Genomic DNA, 14,169 nt, shown 5'->3' on the forward strand with positions numbered 1-14,169 from the left:
ATATTGTGTACTGATTTTTGTTGCAACCAAACCTGGCTTGACCCACACTCTGTTCTGGTGCTCGGATTTGCCAGTAGATGACATGAACTGATTCAGCCTGGTCTGCCCCCGACACATGCCAAATGTATGCCAGTGGGCAACTTTCCATGGCCTGTTCTGGGCTGTTTCCTATCATGTTTCTTGGGCTTACCTGCCGGGTCTGAGTCCTGCCAGAGGAGTTGCCCAGGCTCCTCCATCAGAACCTCTCCCAATGCCAGATTTCACGCATACCAGGGGTTCCATGAGCCAGCCCTATTAGTTCACCTCCTATCCTAGCAGGAACAGAGACCATGATCTTTGACTACCTGTATAAATACATTTCCTATGGTTCCTTACTCTTCATATTTTTCATCTATCAAAGAATGGATTGTATTATTTCTCAGGTGTATTATAAATATTAATTTCCTAGTTTATTTAAATAAAGTGTATTCTTAGACATTTTTTAAAGTTAGCATTTTAAAATTCATTTATAAAAATTTCCAATTCCTTTTATTTGTAATTTTAAAAGAAGGTAAAAATATTTGAGAGAAAGCAAGCCTGTGGTTGCCTGGCAGTCAGTGTAATAGCAAAGGTTGAAGGCAAATATGGACAAGGCACAGTTTGTGGTAGTGGAAATATGTATCTATTTTTAAGAAATCAATTTTATTTTTGATGATATTTATGTAGTTAAGGATGCATGTCCACATGGGCCACCGAACAGTGTGGGACGGGTTAAAGAATGGGGGAAAGTGGATGAGACAATTGCCTCCAATTTTCTTTTTTCCTGATTCTGGGGAATGGAGAAAGAGTGCCACTCTCAGCAGCCTAACTACATTGAGTACCCACGGATAGGGGACGGCCACTCACTGTCATCCTATGGTCCCTAATGTGGATGGATCATATTCTGAGGGTATTTTTTTTAAATGCAGAGAGGAATAAACAGTTCACTCCCTCAGTGCCTGCATTGGTCAACATTGGTGCAAAACTGAGGAGATCCATCTGGGTCTCCTATGTGAGTTGCAGGGGTCCAAGTATCTGGGTAGTCTTTTAAGACTTTCCCAGGTTGGCAGCAGTGAGCTGGATTGAAGTGGAGCACGCATATGGTACATAGCAGTTGCAGGTGGTGGCTTTATATTTTTAATCCATGTGTTATGACACTACCTGATGAATGATATTTTAACATTATAGTTGATGAATGCTTCGGGTGTGAAAGAAGCTGTTGAACGTTTTCTTTTTCATGCTTAGCATTCTATATTTCAAACATTAAAAAAGTAGGCTATGAGTTAGTCTTTTCATATACTCATATTTTTGCTCTAAAAATGTAAATCATTTGATTATTTTCCTGCTGGAATGAGAATCAATACACTGTCTGGGAGAATCTCTTGGGAAGACTTCCTCCTAACAAACCATGTGGAACTTCAAGTTTTATGAACGCAAAATCACGACAAAATAACTCCATTAGCATGAATCTATGCCCTACGCACTAGATTGTCCTGTCTGTTTGTAATTTAATTTTCAATTGTGTGCAGTTACTAGAAATAGTTTTATTGATAGTAACAAAAATAGTTTTCATCTACCCTCAGGATGCACAACAAACAAACATGTTGTATAGTGTTTAAAATAACATGAAAATGTGAATTGAAAGAAGGATTTATCACAAACAACATTAAATTCAAGGCCTAATATATTGATTGAAGTTATTTGCAAAAATTTGGTGCTGTTTGTTGACAAAGTTGCTCCAATCAAGTCTTCTTTTTCTTTGCCGTAATTTATTTGTTGTTTAGTTCTGATCTGTAATTTGGTTGACTTGAAAAATTGAGATGTGCAAAGAAATCATTATTGGAAGTAGGAAATAAGTAAAAGAGGTGCCACACAGAAAGGACAGGAAGTGCAGAAATGTGCAGAAGAATAGCAGAAGAATGAGCGAGGTGTGTGTGCTTTTCTGTGTGTGCATACATATGGGGACACTTGTCCTATAACCGCAGAAGGGGGCGTGAAAATGTATCAACCATAATTCATGTCCTTTTAGTGAAAGGAGGAAGCTATTGCCAGATAATACAGTTACTCCTTGCTTTCCAGAATAATGTGCAGTCCATGAGCTGCAGAGTCAATTGGTACTTACAAATGAGGGATCCTTGATTTTTCTGTGAAACGACATAGCAGCTCTGGGTGGTAGTTGAGTCCAAAACAAATTGAGGTGCATTTCTCCCTAGATGCTGGAAGCTTCATCCCTGTTACCAAGGAAACATCCTCCCTCAGCAAGGGTCACCTTTGGAAACAATCAGAAGATTCAACTTCAGATCAGTAAAGGAATGCCAAAGCCTGAACTTCCTAGTGTTGCTCCTGCTTTAAACGTTGTTTTCAACAAACACTGACGATATGATTACTAGCTAATGGGCAACAGAAAGGCAAAATTGAATGTGTAAATCTTCATATCCAGTAGTTTTCAAGCTCTGCTCAGGGAAGCTTGTGCTTGCTAGTGGAAATGCTTTGAGTATGGGAATGCAAAGGGTCAACGTTCTGGAGAACTGTCACATTTAAAGGTGAAGTTCCTTGTAAGATTACATAGGAATGAAAGATTCCAGTCCAAAAAATTATGGAGCGATTACTTCTGCAAACACATGGCATCATTTTTGTTTGAAAAAATGAATAGATGGGTAAAATTGTTTTTCAACACAAAATCTGCACATTTTTAATGCATGATAGACATTTTCAGAAATTATTCAAATTATATGCCAAATCATAGTACCTTGGGGAATAAAGGTAACAGAACACAGTGCTTGTATTTAAGGTGAATGCCTAACCTTGCACTTGAAATGTCTACACTCCAAATCCAGAGGACCTGAGCTCAGTCCTTGGTACTGGTTCTAGAATCTAGCTTCCTGCCAATGCTGGCTAGCAGAAAGCAGGGATGGCTCAACTTGTCAGATTTGTGCCATCTGTGTGAAAGGGCTGTCCATAGACAAGGACTGCTGTGGCCATTTGGGGAGTGAACCAGAGAATGGTGTTTCTCTCTCTTTCCCTCCCTCTCTCTACCTCCCCCTCCCTCTCACATAAATTAAATAAATAAATGACAAGTAATTGAATTTTGTTATAAGAATTCCCATTATCTTTACTTTCAAAGTTACTGTTAAGTGGTTTTTTTTTTTGTATCAAACATTTCCTAAAATCACAGTCTTATTTCTTTGCCAGAAAATTTAAATTAGACAAATGCAGGCAGTTCTCCTGTCTGCTAGTGTTATAAGCCACGGTGAAATACACCTTGTTAATTCTCCTTTTAGAAGCCACCAGAATGAAACAAAATGCAGAGAGCACCAATGTTTGAGAGCTAAAGCTTTTTGGCATCATCTAGGTTAGCCACCTGTTTTAGCCTGCCTTCGCTGAATAAATTAGATGCTCTTGGGAAAGTGTACGCAGCTGACTGGTCTGCTTGGTTGCCAAGGCAACCATTTTTCTCTCTGCTCATGCCTCTGAAAGAGTTCATAACCCATTAGTGTTCCTCTGGGCAAGAACATAAGAAAAATCCCTTTCCTTTTTTCCCCTCTGATTCCCCCCTCCTCAAGCCTTTACGTTTCTTTCTTTTTAAAATTTCTGGTAAAGATGATGTGGCCGATAGATACTCTTAGTATGTTTATTCAAACTGCATATTTTCTATATATTTGGAAAAACCTTTTGGAAAAACCTTTTAGTAGTACATAAACAACAGCTAATTTGAGGGACATAAATGATGATGAATAAAAAAATAGAAAATATTTTCAGTCTAAGTATTTTCAAGCCCTGGATATTTACAAAATGGAATTTGTCTAAGTCAATATATGCAACGGCACGCCTTGTCTGAGTTCAGAGCACAGGAAATGAATGAAGAGCTACTTTCATAATTTATTTCAGCTGTTATTCCTGTTAGGGATGTTTCATCCTGCAGAGAAAATGCAATGAGTGAAGATGATGATTTAGCAAAGGCTTTATTAAATAAATCAAAGTGTGAAGAGAAGGGCTCTGCTCATTTTCTGAGTAGCCAGATGCCATGGGACATGTGAGAGATGGCTGCCTCTATGCAACGGTGACACCATCAGAAATCAATACAGGTTTTCACCTCCCATCATCATTGACCTCCAGCCCACGAGTTGGTTCTTGTTTTAAACCCACAGCTTTTTTTTCCTTCCTGTTTTCCACATGCCGTCATTTCATATTCCAATTTTTATGCACTACCATCCTCCCTGCAACTCCCACCCTCTCTCCCCACCCTCTCCACCATATCTTGAGCTGTTGCCTGATGCTGGGAACATGCTATAAAAATCTCTCTGTTTTACTGCTCACATAAGTTCTGTGACACAAATACCATGTATTCCCTTTACCAGTGAGGATTCTGTGGTCAGAGGGTAGTAGCGTTATTACCCAGGGTTGGTGTGATTTCAGAGTCAGGCTTCCTCAGTGTGCTATAGTGCCTATAAAGCTCTGCAGTAATATCAGTGAGAGTTATCCTTTCTGAATATCAAAATATCAGGGAAGGAAGGTGGGAAAAGACGACTGGAGCCCATGGGAAATGCAAGTGAAAGATTTAGCCAATGAGCCATTACCCCCAAGTCTGAATATGTGTTTCTTTTGTGCCACAAACTCAGCTTAGTTGCAGAGGGCTAATAGGTAATAGTCTAAGTCGTTTAGGTTCTGTCACAAACTCTTACAAAGTTTGTATTGAAAGTCACCTTAACGTGTTTTCAAATTAAACTATTGTTTCAGTATCCATTGCCATTCAACCAGAATCACTCTCAGTGTCTTGCACTGCTGCTTGTCTCACTTGTTCTTCTGTTTTTTCTCTTGCTTATACCCCAGACTTGGCCATACCACAGAAGGTATCCTCTCAGCTATAACCCCATTATCTCAACTCTGATTTTTTTTCTCTACCTGTGATACACTGGTCAGATTGAACAACAAACTTGTTCTGGTTGATTTCTCTTAGTTAACATTCTATGACTACCAGCCTGATGAGGATTATCCTATTTCTTCGATGCTTTGCCTGCTGACCATCAAACCGAGAAATGTTTTACCTATCTATTAACTCCAGTGACAAGCTGTTTAGGAAAAATTTCCTCCCAAGGAATTCCCAGGCAGAGAAGTCTAAATTGCAGGCTCCCTGAAAACACACGCATCTGCATTTTGTCACCCCTTACTGCTGTCTGCCTATGCTTAACAAGTTGTTTCTGTGACATCTGCAGTCAAGTTGCTGAGTGCCAACCAGAGCACCAGCACCAACCAGGAGAGCAGCTGCCTGTCAGCCATGAAAGCCAGAAGGCACCTTCCACCAGCATCACAAATCCTCTTCCACCCTCTTCGAGTCAGGTAAATTTTGGTGTTTTAAATACAGATTTTGATTACTTTTTTGTGTGTAAAAGAAGCAATATTGAATCCATTCACTAGTGTGTGTCCATCCCCGGGGTGCCAGAGATATTTCATCACATTAACAAAAATGATTTGCAGCATTAGGAATGCAGGTAGGCCTGGAAGAGATTACTATCCCACAGGACAAAAGACACGTAAAGCAGCCAGAAAGGCTGCCCCTGTGCCCCAGGGGGAAAGCAGCCAGAAACACTTTCCCTAAGGCCCCAGGGGCAGTGAAAGCTGCTCCTTAAAGTTAAGGGAGCAGATTTCATTCTCTCCTCTCTCCACGCCCTCCTGCTGCCCCTGGGATTGTAACTTACTACCGCTGGAACCCAGGACTTTAAGTCCGGGTTACAATGACTCCAACCCAGTCTGTGCTTGAGAGACTGCTTAGCACCATGCACACAGAGGCCTGCTCAGAGCACTAACATTGAATCTCTTACGTAGGTTCTGCACATAAGAGGTGATTAGGAATCTGCACATTCTGCCCATTTTGGGAGCAAGGAGGTTCCTCCAGCTTTACATCCTTGCACAGATGGTGACTGAAGGTCTGTGAACCCTGCCAGGTTGTATTCCCTACCATCTGGGCATTGTCTGTCCTTTGGCTGCAGGCCCGTGTATGAATGAAAATCAGAGCTCGGAATTCCAACTGTCTATGTACCAGGGTGAATTCTGTGAGTTCAAGTCCTCATGTGGGCAGTGACCTGGTATGTGTATGCTCTATCAATCCTAGGTCTTTGGGCCTCTGCACAAACAGGTTGGGACTCTGTGGGCTCCTATTTCCTGGCCATTTTTCTGCCTTCTGCATCTCACATATGAAGTAGCTGGGGGAATATGGGATCCATGAGTTTGATGGGTATCTGTTATTGCTACTGTTCATTATAGTGTTAAGAAGGAATAAAAAGGTCTGGTGCAGTAGCGTAGCGGTTAAAGTCTTCACCTTGCATGTGCCAGAATCCCATATGGGTACCTGTTCATGTCTCGGTGGCCCTGCAAAAAATACAGTTGACATCCCTAAAATGGATTAAACCACATAGAAGGAAGAGTGTATAGACGTGAGGACAGGTCTTTTGAAATATTCCAGTCAGAGAAGATGAGAAAATATAGTGAAAGGATTATTTTAAAATTGAAGGCAGCCTTTGTGATGCTTAAAATACTAGTAAATGAAAATATTAGAAGAATGAGAATTTCTGAGGTTAAAAAAGCAGATAAAGATACGTAAAATCGATTCACTGAAATAATACCTGAAAACTTTTCAAACCTGGATAAAAATATTGTTGTGCTGGGATTTTGCGACCCCAGAAAATCATTAGGAGTCTGAAGTCAATGCAAATACACAAAGGCGGTTTATTCAAAACTAACCTAGGTTCCCAGCCCAGCAGGACGAGGGAGCAGCAGCAGCCGCCCCAGCTGCAGCCACTGCCACCTCCAAGGTGGCCGGAGCAGGAAAAGCTGCAGCAGAAGGTCCAAAAAGAAAGGCCGAGATTCAACAGTTCAGGGTTCTTATACATTTCAGGCCAATGTCCTGTAATTATACAGTCATGATTGGCCAGTTTTATCTTTTAACTTTTAAAAAGAGCAAGTTGGCAGCCTTCTATTGGTGGGTTTGAAGCAAGCAACTTTCAAAAAGTACAAATTGATGGGCTATCGGGCAGGTAGGGGCTACCTTCCTGAGGAGTGCTCTGCCTACGTGACCGGCCAGGTGTCCCGCAGGGTGTCACATAGACTGTCGGGCCTGGAGTTCACACGGCCCCCCAGGCAAGCAAAAAGGCAGAAATCACAAAGGCAGAGAACACATGGGTTCTTCAGTATGTATGTAATCAACCGTGGGAGGATTGCAGGGTCCCACGCAGACATGCCCAGAAGAGAACCCTCACACACACTGCGGTTGAATTCTCACAATTACAATGCAAAGAGAGAATTCTAAAATTTACAAACAAAAATCAAGAAGTTATTTTAAGGGGTCCCTCATTATGTTAATAAATTTCTTCATCAGAAATATTTTCAAAACACATGAAAGCTGAAGAAATGTATCATCACTTGACTAGACTTTCCGAGTATATTTTTTGAGAGTCATGCACCCAGATACAAAGAAAAACAACAGATATAATGAAAATATGCACAAGTATAAAATGTCTTACGAAAGAACAATATGTTTTCAAAACAGCAGAAATATATACACAACTCATTCCTCAGCAGGAATAGCTTCTGCGTGTAAATAGACAAAAAGCTCCAGCTGAAAGGTGTAAGCTAGTTTAGGGAAGGAACCAACAGCTCTTTCCTTCTTTCTTTGTCACTCTGCATTATATATATATATATATATAAATCTTTTCAGGAAGTACAGGTTGATAAAATAAAATAAAATAACGCAACAATTTGTAATAGAAATACCTTACCAATAAAGATAAAGTCTGCTATGACAGTGGCAGGACTCTGTTACTACTGGACAGATCAACCAGACCAGAGTCAGCAAAGGCACAGCAGACCTCACCGACGCCCAGGGGAAATGGAGCCCGCAGACCTCTGCTTCTATCAGAAACTTCAGCGTGCACATCCTCTTCGTGAACACGTGGGATGGTCTCGGGGAGACGAGCCACAAGGCAAGTCTGACATGTTTGAAAAATTGAAATCTTATCCAGTACTTTGTTCTGACTACAGTGTGATAAAATTAGAAATCAGTGGAGAACAAGTTCAGAAATTGCACAAATACACAGAGACTGGGCAATGTGTCCCTAAAAGAGCAATCAGTTATTGAATGAATAAAAGGGAAAAATCTTGTTCCATTTTGCATATTTTTTCCTTCATTCTGCTCATAGAATGTATTATATTTGTTGATTCATCAGTGCTGAGATATCTTCCAAATCCTGGGATAAATACTAACAGGTAAGAGTGAATGCTGTTATTGTCGTGTTGTTAGATTGATTTGTGGGTTTTTGTTGAGAATTCTCACATCTTTGTTCATCAGAGATGTTTGTCTCCAGGTTTACTTTATGTTTTGTCTTCTCTGATTTTAGAATCAAGGTAACCCTGTCCTTACAGGCAGAACCTGGAAGAGTCCCTTCCCTTTTAATTTTTTACACTAATTATCTAAGGATTGTTGTTGGCTTTCCTTGAAAATTGAGTTCAGTAGGGCTGTTTAACCATCTGACCCACTCTTGTCTTTATTTAGAAAATTGTAAATATTGATGCTAGTGGTCTGTCCTGGCTTTCACTGTCTTCATGGTTTAATTTCGATAAGTAATATATCAATGTCTTCCTGTTTTGATCCAGCTTCCTGTTAATGTGCCTGGGAAAGCAGTAGAAGATGGTCCAAACCTTGGTGCATGACACCCATGTGGGAGACAGGATGAAGTTGCTTGCTGCTAGCTTCTGGATGACCCAGACCTTGCTATTACCCCACTGTGTGAAGTCAGCTAGTCCATCGACTGTGTCATTTTGTATTCTAGATAAATTAATACCTCTCTTAAAAGTATGCAAGTATTGCATGTTAATACAGAATGGGGATTGGTTCTGAAGATGTTGATAATTATCATTTATAAAAGTGAAATATTGAAAAACAAAGTCTGGCTAAAGTGCATGTATGCAAGATAAATGCTGTGTTTTTGCATTGGTCATGTTAAATTTTATCAATTTAATTGAAAGTGTTCCACGGGAAGACCTGAGTCCAGGAAACAAGAACTGAGTTTGAATTCTACAGCTAATGGCAAGGCTGTTGAAGAATAAATGAAATTAAATGTGAAGAAAATAATGTATTGACAATACAGAAAACTAAAATAAAAGTTAAAGAAGAAAAATGGGGGAATAATAACCTTCATGTAGTGAGAATGAGAAAGGAACCATTAAAGAAAACGAGAAAGAAGTTCACACAGCCTGAGGAATGGTGAATTGGAAAGTAAGGTGAAGGAACTCTGAAAAGCAGGATGATCATCAACCGTTTTACATGTGGAATATAGATGTCAAAGGTACTTAATTCAGGAAGATCCAGGTGATTTCTAAATCTTTCTCTTGGAAATTACTTTAACAAGTTTGTGTAAAATAGAACAGAAAGTTTTTATTTTGATGCTACTGTTTTCTATGCACACAGTACAGGAGTCCCCTTTTCTTTGTATCCTTACAGTATTTGCTTTCACCTTTTAAATAACAGCCATTCTAAGATACGTGAGATATTTCATAGTGGCTTTCCTTGATGTTTCTATGATGATTTGTGACACCGAACATACTTTTAGAGCTCTGTTGAACATTTGTACCTCCTTTTGTGTATCTTCGTGTCTTTCACTCATTTTTAAATTGAGTTGTTTATTTTCTTGCTGTTGAATTGAGCACCATATATTTTGGATTATAGACCTATTATCAGATGTCTGGTCCATCCTTTAGGACTCTGTTTCCTTTATTGTACAAAAGCTTTGATTTGATGGGATCTTATTTATAGATTTTTGCTTTGCTTCTTGTGCTTTTAGAGTCCTGTGAAATTCTTAATACCACAATTTGATGGTTGATTGGTTCCTTTGTAGAACTCAAGATTTCCAAGTGTTGCTGGTTTCTGATCTCTGATTGCCATAGACTTTTAAAATTCCACCCTTTGAACAACTTAGGGAGCAAGAAAAAGATCATTGATTTATTTTTAATCCTAAAATGTCATTTTTAGTTGATAAAAATGATGCATAAATATGAAATAAAGGAAGGAAATTCAGAAAAATGAAGTGTGTGAACTATCTTAAGAAATGTCCCTCCTGAACGATAACAATGCTAAGCCTTTGTTTTGTTTTTTGACATTTAAATTTATACCTGATAGATTATTCTACATTTATTATTCATACTCTTTTCTATCATAATTTTTACTTTATGGTAAAAATGTAATTTCTGTCTGTCGTGTACATAATATCTCAAGATTTCTATCATCCTTTTTAGTGGTCACCTGAGATTTCACCGACATCATTTAATTTAGCTCCTGATGCACAGTTGGTTATTGGCATCTTAAGAAACGGCTTATAATGTTAAGATGGTTATATTTCTACAAATTTCTACATATTTTCTGATTATTTCCTTTGAATGTGAGGAGTATTAGTACGGTGGTATCAGTTAAACTTTAGTTACTACCTCATGAGATTATTGTTTTTTCTCTTATGCTGTTGCAATAGCGGATTTAATCTTTTTGTTTAAAAAAAAATTGTGTTTATGAATTTCATAGGCTATTAGGTCCTAATCACTGTCTCTATTTCCAGATGTTTATGCATGTCTTGCTGTCTTATATTCCAGCTGCTGGCCAACCTGGCCTTAGCACAACAAAGATCGCTTAATTCAATTAAATCACTAAAGAGGATTTTCCAACCTTGGGGAAGAATCATCTGTCTCACTGCTCAGGCTTACTAGTAGCTAGTCATCTACCACTGTATCTTTAAGGGATAACTTTGTTACTGGGATATTCTATCATATTTTCTCTTAAAAATCAACTGCTCACCTATTCTTGCCATAAATCTACTTTTGTCAGGAAATACAGCTCTTTTTTCAAATTTCTTTTTTTTTAATCGGAAAGGCGGATATACAGAGAGGAGAGACAGAGAGGAAGATCTTCCATCCGATGATTCACTCCCCAAGTGAGCGCAATGGCCGATGCTACTTCCGGGTCTCCCACGCGGGTGCAGGGTCCCAAAGCTTTGGGCTGTCCTGACTGCTTTCCCGGGCCACAGGCAGGGAGGTGGAAGGGAAGCGGGCTGCCGGGATAGAACCGGTGCCATTATGGGATCCCGGGCGTGCAAGGCGAGGACCTTAACCACTTGAGCCACTGTGCCGGGCCCAATAACAGCTCTTTTTATTCAAACATCTCAACTGTGTTTAAATCAATATTGAATTTTATTTGTAACAAGGAAGAAAAACTCTCCCTCATATGAACATTATAATAAAGCAAAACCATTTGAAGGATGGTTCTTGAACAAGATATATGACCAGATTCTGTGATTAAACTTCCAACTCTTGATATTAACTCACACACATATCTTTTTTTAAGTAAGAATCACACTGTCAGCATGTCGTCGAGAGAACCCACTCAAGTTGGGCAATGTTTCTGCCTAGTCTTTGGTTTTTGAGACAGAGAGTTCTCTGCCATAAAACTGAGAGCATAATGTTGATTGAGAGCCCTTGAGGGCATATTGTATCACAACAAATGGTTGAGACAGTTCACAGACTATTGCATTTCATAGTTCTTCCCTCCTCGTTACACTAGACCTAACGCCTAGAAATTTCTAGTTCCACATATATAGCAGAGGTTTAATCATGCACATATTTTCCAGATAAATTCTTTCTCACTTTTTCACTGGAGTGTGAGTTATTTAAGGTCACGGAATCTTTGTAAATGATGTTAGTATTCCCCACACTATATCCTGCCAGAAGATTTATTTGGAATGCAAGAGATACTGAATGAATTAACTTTTAGGTGTGAGTCATGCTTCCAAGGAGGAATGCGGACGTATCAAAGGTACAATAAATTTCTAAGCTTTTTCCTATTTTACTGCACCACATTTATTCAACTGTTTCTATGTTCACACACTTCATGGCTCAACCATGCAACGCCAAGTTGCATAATAATAGGATTAGAAAATCTTTAATATCAGTAGAACACCAAATGACAGGATTGATTGAGAACTGAATTAGAGTTAATAAGAAAACTATTCCCATCATTCAATTCTTAATCCCTATGCTCTTTAAATGAAACTCAGTTATCTTAAAACTCATGCATCTTTTCTGTAATGAACTCATGATCCACATTTTCAGGGATGTATTCCTTTCTCAACTTGACAGAGTGTGTTGTGTTGTTTAAAATCAACTTCCTGTCAAGGCTACTGTTAATAAATGAGTGGTTGTATATTTGATGGGTCAGGTCAATTTCCTTGGTAGTAAATAGGCCTTGCATTATTTGCTAAGTGCATTTTATACAATTTGACAACAGTGTGGTATTAATATTAAGTAATTTTATTAATATTTTGATGTCATTAATGTTAAGATATCCTAACAAAATACTAGATTATGTTTTGCAACAAAAAATAAATGGCTAATTTTATGTCCTCAAATTGAAGAACAATATAGTCCAAAATTATGTAGTGGAGATTTGTTAGCTTTCAGGATGTTCCTGAAATGTATGCTTATTAGCAACATACACTCAGTCTATATCAACATCATATAGGCCAAAATACAAATAAATGAGATAACAGGAAATAATTGTGCTTTTCCTCTTTATCAATAGTAATGCTCCCAAATTTTCACATTTATTCAGAGTTCTTACAGCTCAATATTGAATAAAATAGAATTTCATTTAAAAATTTTCCATAGTGTTTTTACTTCACCTTTGCAACTTAGCATTTTTGTTCTTTAGTTTTCATTGTTTACTTTCTAATCTTGTTGATTAATGTGTTGAGAATTCAGAACAAACTGTGGCAATAGCCTTCTCATTCCAGAATTAAATGAACGGGTTTAGAGTTGCATATCAATGAGAAATTAGATAATAATATAGCTTACATTCATTTAAGACCTGCAAATTGATCAAATGGAATACAAACCACATTTAAGAAAACTGTTAAAAAAAAAACACCTCCTCGGTGAGGGGCCAGCATTGTGACATAAGTTGCTGCATTCCACTTGGGTGTCGGTTCAACCCTGGCATTCCACATGTGTGCTGGTTCAAGACCCAGCTATTCCACATTGATCTAGTTCCCGGTCAATGTGTTTGGAATGTCAATGAAAGATGGTAAAATGTCATCTGGAGACCTGGAAGAAGCTCTGTGCTCCTGGCTTCGACCTCATATAGTCCTGGCTTTGTGGTCATTTGGGTAGTCAATCAGCAGGTGGTTGGTGTCTCTTTTCTCTCTTCTTCCATCCCTCCCTCTGTAATTCTGCCTTTCAATGGAATAAAAAATATCTCAAAAAAATGAAGAATGTCCAGTGACATAGTTTTACAAAGGTAGCTGTGAATACAGAAAAAAATAGTTTTCTTTTCAAGGGATTCAAGCTTCCAATGGAAATAGAATTTTCAATAGCATTAAAATTATATTACAAGAGACATGTATTATTTATCACACATAAGACCTTTGCTAAGGTAAGTATAATTCACTGTAGCAAAAGATAGCTAGAAAAAAATTAAATGTGATTATCAACCTACTACGTGTTACCAAGAACCTAATTTTCTGTATGTTAACACCTAAAATCATAATTTCACTTATGTGAAATGGCTTGTCTAGCTTGTCAATATAACATGAATGGGGGCCCAGTATGGTAGCCAGCAGCTAAAGTCCTTGCCTTTCATGCATCAGGATCCCATATGGGCACAGGTTCTAATCCTAACAGCTCAGCTTCCCTTCCAGCTCCCTGCTTGTGGCCTGGAAAGCAATTGAGGATGGTTCAAAATCTTGGGACCCTGCACCTGCGTGGGAAACCTGGAAGAGGCTCTGGGATCCTGGCTTCAGATCGGAAAGTCATATACAGAGAGGAGGAGAGGAAGAAAGGAGGAGAAGAGGAGAGACAGAGAGGAAGATCTTCTTCTGTCCATTGACTCACTATCCAAGCTGTGCTGATTCCTGATGAAAGTGGCATAAACCATGTAGGCATTTATCAATTATCAAACAAGAAATTTAGAAACATCTGAAAGTCATAACGGGATAATGCTCTTTTTCCACTGTTACACTTAATATCTTGGCCTTATGGTTGTGAGTTATCACAGTCAATTCCCAGGAATGGAAATACACAAACAAAACCATCCATATTCAGGCCAGGAAGAAAAGATCAGGT

At 38.7% G+C, this 14,169-nt stretch overlaps 1 long non-coding RNA gene across 1 annotated transcript; it reads left to right on the plus strand.

Moving 5' to 3' along the window:
- Positions 1–4,480: 4,480 nt before the first annotated feature.
- On the plus strand, positions 4,481–8,685 carry LOC121154625. Its single transcript, XR_005883571.1, has 3 exons — positions 4,481–5,355; positions 8,238–8,277; positions 8,665–8,685. It is a non-coding gene; the product is annotated as an uncharacterized LOC121154625 (long non-coding RNA).
- The last annotated feature ends 5,484 nt before the right edge of the window (positions 8,686–14,169 follow it).

The sequence above is a fragment of the Ochotona curzoniae genome, unplaced genomic scaffold, assembly GCF_017591425.1.
Source record: "Ochotona curzoniae isolate NIBS_2020 unplaced genomic scaffold, NIBS_Ocur_1.0 contig_2754, whole genome shotgun sequence".
Classification (NCBI taxonomy): Eukaryota; Metazoa; Chordata; class Mammalia; order Lagomorpha; family Ochotonidae; genus Ochotona; species Ochotona curzoniae.